The following is a 6,350-nucleotide window of genomic DNA, read 5'->3' on the forward strand; positions in this document are numbered from 1 at the left end:
ACACACAGTCCACAGTATTAACCTGGGCCATGGGATTACTAATATTGTGATATAACACTATACCAGTGTCTCATTTTAATTGCCCTTGAGGAAGATGGTGGTGAGCTGCTGCCTTCACCTGCCGCACACTGTCTACTGCAGGTACATGCATTGTGTCCCATATCAGTGAAGGAACAGTAATATGATTACAAGTCAAGATAGTGTGTGGATTGGAGGCAAAACTCAGGTGGTGTTCCCATGAATCTGCTGTCCCTTTCCTTTGAAATGGAGCATATGTGATTAGAATGTGCTCGTGAAGGAGCCGGTGAACCTCTGAAGTGCGTCTTGAATATAGTACACACTGGTGTTACTGTATGTTGGTAGTGAATATAGTACACACTGGTGTTACTGTATGTTGGGAGTGAATATAGTACACACTGGTGTTACTGTATGTTGGTAGTGAATGTTTAGGATAATGAATGGATTGCCAATCAACTGTGCTGCTTCAGTGTCAACGACCTTGAGTGTTGGAGCTAAGTAATCTAGGCAAGTGAAGAATATTTCATAACACATGTTATTTGTGCCTTACAAATTGTGAATAGCCTCTCAGCAATTAATTGCCACAGAATTCCTCATACCTTGTAGTTACTTATTTATAAAGTGAATCCAGTATTTCATGAACGGTAGTTAGTAGAAGATACAGCAATGGTAATACCATTGCATGTCAGGAGAAAATGGTTCGGTTCATGCTTGTTAGACACGGTCACTGATATTTTCCAGGTCTTGCTGCATATTGACACACTGTTTCAATAGCTAGGGAGTTGTGAACGATACTGAACATTGTTTGCTGATAATTGTACATATTCCTTTATAACTTTTTGAAGAAATGGAAGTCATTGATTAAATTTTTGAAGATAGTTGGGCCTTGGACACTACCCTAAGGAACTCCTGCTGGGATGTCCTTGGACTGAATATGATTGATCTCCAATAACTGCCACTATCTTTTATCTGTGCTTGGCATGACTCCAACCAGTTTACCCCAATTCCCATTGACTAGTTTTGCCAGGGCTTCTGAATGCCCCATACAGGCACTTGCTGCCTTGATGTCAAGGACAGTCACTCTGACCACCCTTGTTGAATTTGGCTCTTGTTTACATATCTGGACCAAAGCTTTCATGAGGTCTGGAGCCAAGTGGCCCTGGCAGAATCCAAATGAACATCAGTGAGCAGATAATGGCTGTGTGATTGCCACTTGATAGCACTTTCAGCAACAGTTATGAGTGAATGAATTAATCTTTTACCATAAAGGAAGAGAATAAATCTGACCGCAATTTCCACTGAGCAAGATGATTATTTGTTTATAACAATGTTTCTTTAAATGCTTTTGTACAGAATTTTCAGATGCCAATGCCAAGTTTTACTGTAGAATTTATTATGCTGAAGATTTCCACAAAATGCGAGAAGTGATTTTGGCTAGTAATGAGGAGGACTTCATCCGATCACTGTCTCACTGTGTGCCATGGCAAGCCCGAGGAGGCAAATCAGGAGCAGCCTTTTATGCTACAGAAGGTAAAAGAATTTGTTGGTTCAATGAAATGAACTAAGGTTCAATGAGACTTTTTTTAAACATAGTGTGTGAATAATTAAAATGTCAGTTACTGATACACTGTTCAAAGTTTCAATGTCAATACCGCAAAAGTACACTTCAGATAATGTAAATATCAAATAGTAGCAAATTTCTATTTAACTCCATTGTTGAAGAATTGCAGGTTTACCAAACTGGAGACTGGAAGAGTATAAAGCTTTTAAATTTGGGATCCTTGGAATCTATAATGTATGTGTCAAAACTATACTACTTATGAACTGAGACCATCACGTTTTACAAAATTTCCAGGTTTAAATTTCCATTGTTTTCTATTGAATCTTTAAAATTATAAGTTGCATTTCCCTAATTTCTTTCTTATACTGTGGATGGATAAAATAATATATGCTAATTTAGCTGTTTTAATGCGTAGCAGCTACCATTATTTGTAGGCAAACACAGAAACTAATTTGTGTATATCAAGGTCCACACAAGCCGCAAAAAGGATAAGTAACATTTGGTTGTAGAATGAATATTTGTCACAATGTTGGGCAAGACTCTGTTCCTAGAATGGTACCATGTGATTTATTTATTTATTTGTGATTCAAACAATCACAAAGTGATTGTACCTGCATGTATTGAGAATTGGTGGAAAATGGCTGTGTCCTGTGCAGTTATGTAATTGTAGATGTTGGGATAAAGAGACAGGAATTCAAAATGTTCATAGTGTACTTAGAAACAAGTTAATTTGTGAAATGGCGTACAAAAGGAGGCCTGAGATGCCAGTGTTCTTTCATTGAGAGCTTCTGTTCTAATGTGTGCTCAAAAGGTTTATAAAGGTTTTGAAGCTACTGGTAACTTCTATTTTTGAAGTGTACTTGATTTTAAAGAATCATTGTAAACTTCTGGCAGTACTCCAGTTTGGTACTTCCTTGTGACGTGTAACAGTGCTGAAAATGGTGGTTGACCATTTTAGAATTGAAAGATATATGACCTTTCACCCCTGTTCACTACTATCACATACTTTAAATTCCCCTTTAGTTCAAAGTAAAAACAATTATACTGAAGAAAAGGAGTTGATGAATCTTTATCATACCAGTAACGTCATTGAGAGGAGGCATATTAGTGCCTTGCAGTTCAATCGTATTTAAGCGTGTCCTAATAGAAGGTCACATTAACTATGTTGAAGCAAAATAAGAGAATAGAGATTGTTATATACTGCATTTTTGTTCTGTCTTACTTTCCTGAAAATGTAGTTGAGATGTTAGTTTGAGTTTGTGTTTTTGTTCAGAAATCTTGTTCATTTGCTAGAAAAAAAAGTGTCAGTTGTGAGGTTTTTTGTCTTGATTACCAAGTACTGACAAATATATTTTATGTAACTTCTGTCATTTTTAAAATGTAATCTTTTCTAGATGACCGCTTTATTCTGAAGCAGATGCCTCGATTGGAAGTCCAGTCTTTCTTGGATTTTGCTCCTCACTATTTTACTTACATTACAACTGCTGTTCAGCAAAAGGTAATTAAGGTTTGGAGGTGGCAGATATGGAGATTGCCCATTCTTATGCCATTTTCTGTTCCTCCTACTAAAAGCTTCAATTTCTTGTTGCAGTACGGCTTCAGAATATCGTGCTTTATACTGTGGTAGAGCATCAATGGAATGCTAACCTCTGAGAGTCTCACAATTAAGTCTTGGATATTTTTCTTGTACTCATTTTAGATTGGGAATACTAAATTTTATCATCTTTTGCTAATCCCCAATCATTGTGATTGTCAATCAGTGCTTTATATAAGTGACACCGATCAAAGAGATTCTGATCTACATTGCTTGCTATAAAAATTGAACTTTTAAGATATCAGTTTTGCAAAACCATTAACTTTTCATTTGGTGGATGCCAGTTGCACAGTTTTACTGCATAATGCCCTTTGAAATGCTCAGCACTAAACTCAAAACAACATAATGCAGAAATAATTAAATATTACTTTATTGGGACAATTCCAGATACTGGAGCATCTGACCTTAATTATGTTCGAGAGATGTAAATACAGGCACTTGCATACCAGCAGAGGGAAAACTGGAAGGCGAGTCGTAGTGAGAAACTGTTACAATTCTCGTGGTGGACTACCTATAGTTTTAATCTTCAAGAATATAAAAGCAGAAGAATTTTGGACAAATAATTTAACTTTGGTAGGAGGGATCAGGAGTGTTAATTTCCAACTAAAGAAACACAAACTTCCCAGCAGTTCCATCAACACCTGTAGAGAGAATTTTGAGTCATATGATATCTTTAAAATTGTAGGAAGATAGATAGTATGTTGATGAAAAGGGGAAGATTTTGTTGAGGCTGGGAGTGATATCATGGTACAAAAGTGAGTGGTATTGGCCGGAGTGAAGAGACAAAACATTTGTGCAATTTGAGTACAGGCCAGAGTAGTGAACAGCTCCATCCGAAAACAAAGGTCAAGATTCAAATCAGCACATGGCTTAACAAGTTCTTGGACAGAATTCATGGTCAAAAATGATTAATTTCGCAATGAACCCAGAAATGTTAGATTAATCATCCATTAGTTCAAAGCTTCAGTCTCAACCCAATTGTTTGTATGCAATTTCGCCAAACAATAGCCCCACCTAGTGGAGATTGTGGACTTAGGTCATTGCACTTTTTGAACTGAAAACAATTGGGGAAATCAATTAAACCAAAGATAATAAGTAAAATATATACAAAATCCAATGCTGGGTGTGTACTTCTATCTGTTGCTCCAGATTTTTTTAAATTGCAATTCATAATTTCCAAAACAAAAGTGACCTTATTCCTAAAGGTTGGAAGGTACAAATAACACAATGCAGGTTAGGAGGGAGAGAAGAGAGGGGATTAGAGTGGTATACCTGAGCTTGGAAGTGTAGAAATCCATTATTGGGAAACATTTATAATATGAGTAGATAGTATCTGCATGATTTCGAGAGATAAATTGTTTTTGACAAACCAGTCGAGTTTTTGTGTGTGCTACTAGCAGAATACAGAAAAGAAAACCTGTGGACATTGTTTCAGAAGACATCCAATACACTACCATGCTAAAGATTTGTTTTACAAGATTAGGGCTTACGGGAGGTTTGAAAGTAATAATGTTACAATCCCAGTTGATTGGTTGTAATCCTGAAAATGCCAGATCCCAGAATGAAACCTCATTTGATTGATCATGAGCTTAATTTTATTTTTGTTGCTGATTACCTTAGCGGCTGCAACTATTATCTAACAGAAGAACATGAATTTATTACATAAAACAAACCAAAGCTAAACCTAGTGGTCACTAATCTGTTTTAAGATCAGCAATATTAAATGTTCCATTCACTAATCCCCTAAATTCCTGCTGGATACTTGACTGGAGCAGATGCCTTTTTGGAAACTGTCTTCAGTTCCCTATTCCAAATTACTGTTCAGGGGATACTTAACAGAGCTGAAACTACACATCTGCCTCTGTGTTAGATTTCCTAATTCCAAAATGATCATTTGTATTGTAAGTGTTTTTTATCATAGTTAGTTTGGATTGAGGAATGTTTAAGAGAGTCAGAATAAAGGAGTTTACGATCTTGTACATGCTACAAAACTTAGTGCTTAGATTTCAACTATTTATAATCTATATCATTTAATTAGATCAGGGTACTAAATGTATCCACGGCCCTAAAGGAGCCTTCCACATCCATCAAAGTTTTACCTGCACATCCACCAATATCATTTATTGTATCCGTTGCTCCCAATGCGGTCTCCTCTACATTGGGGAGACTGGACGCCTCCTAGCAGCACTTTAGGGAACAACTCTGGGACACCAGCACCAATCGACCACACCGACCTGTGGCCCAACATTTCAACTCCCCCTCCCACTCTGCCAAGGACATGGAGGTCCTGGGCCTCCTTCACCGCCGCTCCCTCACCATCCGACGCCTGGGGGAAGAACGCCTCATCTTCCGCCTCGGAACACTTCAACCCCAGGGCATCAATGCTCTCCACCCTTCAAGCACTCTGCCTGTATTCCTGATGAAGGGCTTTTGCCCGAAACGTCGATTTTCCTGCTCCTTGGATGCTGCCTGAACTGCTGTGCTTTTCCAGCACCACTAATCCAGAATCTGGTTTCCAGCGTCCTCAGTCATTATTTTTACGTACTGACTAATGTATCCATATTTACTGATGATACAAAGCTAAGTAGGAAAGCAAACTCCAGATTACTCAAAAAGGCTGCAAAGGAATGTGTATGAGTGTGCAAGATAAATATAAAGAAATGTGAAATAATGCACTTTGATAAAATTATAAAAGCAAAACGTTTTTTTCAAAATAGCAAGAGACCATCAGAGATTATGCAGAGTTATCTTTTTGCTTTTGTCCTTATCACTAAGTTTATATATAGGCAAAGCAAATCCTATGTTTGCCCCTATTTAAAGATGGTTGGTGTACAAGAGTACAACAATCTTTGTGATTATGTACCATTTTGCTGATACCACATTGGAAACTATGAAGTCTCTCCTGTGACAATGCTGTGGCTTTAAGAGGTGTATTTTGTCCTGGTTTATTTTGAGAGATTGAATAAGAGGCACAGAGCTGTCTGTGGTAACATAAATTAGTAATACTTATTATTCAAAGTTCTTCTTTCTTTTGTTATATTTTAACTATAGTCTTGAATAATATTGAAATAACTATAGTGTTTTGCTTATGTTGAGTAGTTTGACAGTCAAATTGCATCTGGAACACAGCACATTACACTTGTCTTTAAAATAAGTTAGGCTATCTTCTTAAAATTA

This window comes from Chiloscyllium plagiosum, chromosome 7, assembly GCF_004010195.1.
Source record: "Chiloscyllium plagiosum isolate BGI_BamShark_2017 chromosome 7, ASM401019v2, whole genome shotgun sequence".
In the NCBI taxonomy this organism is placed as follows: Eukaryota; Metazoa; Chordata; class Chondrichthyes; order Orectolobiformes; family Hemiscylliidae; genus Chiloscyllium; species Chiloscyllium plagiosum.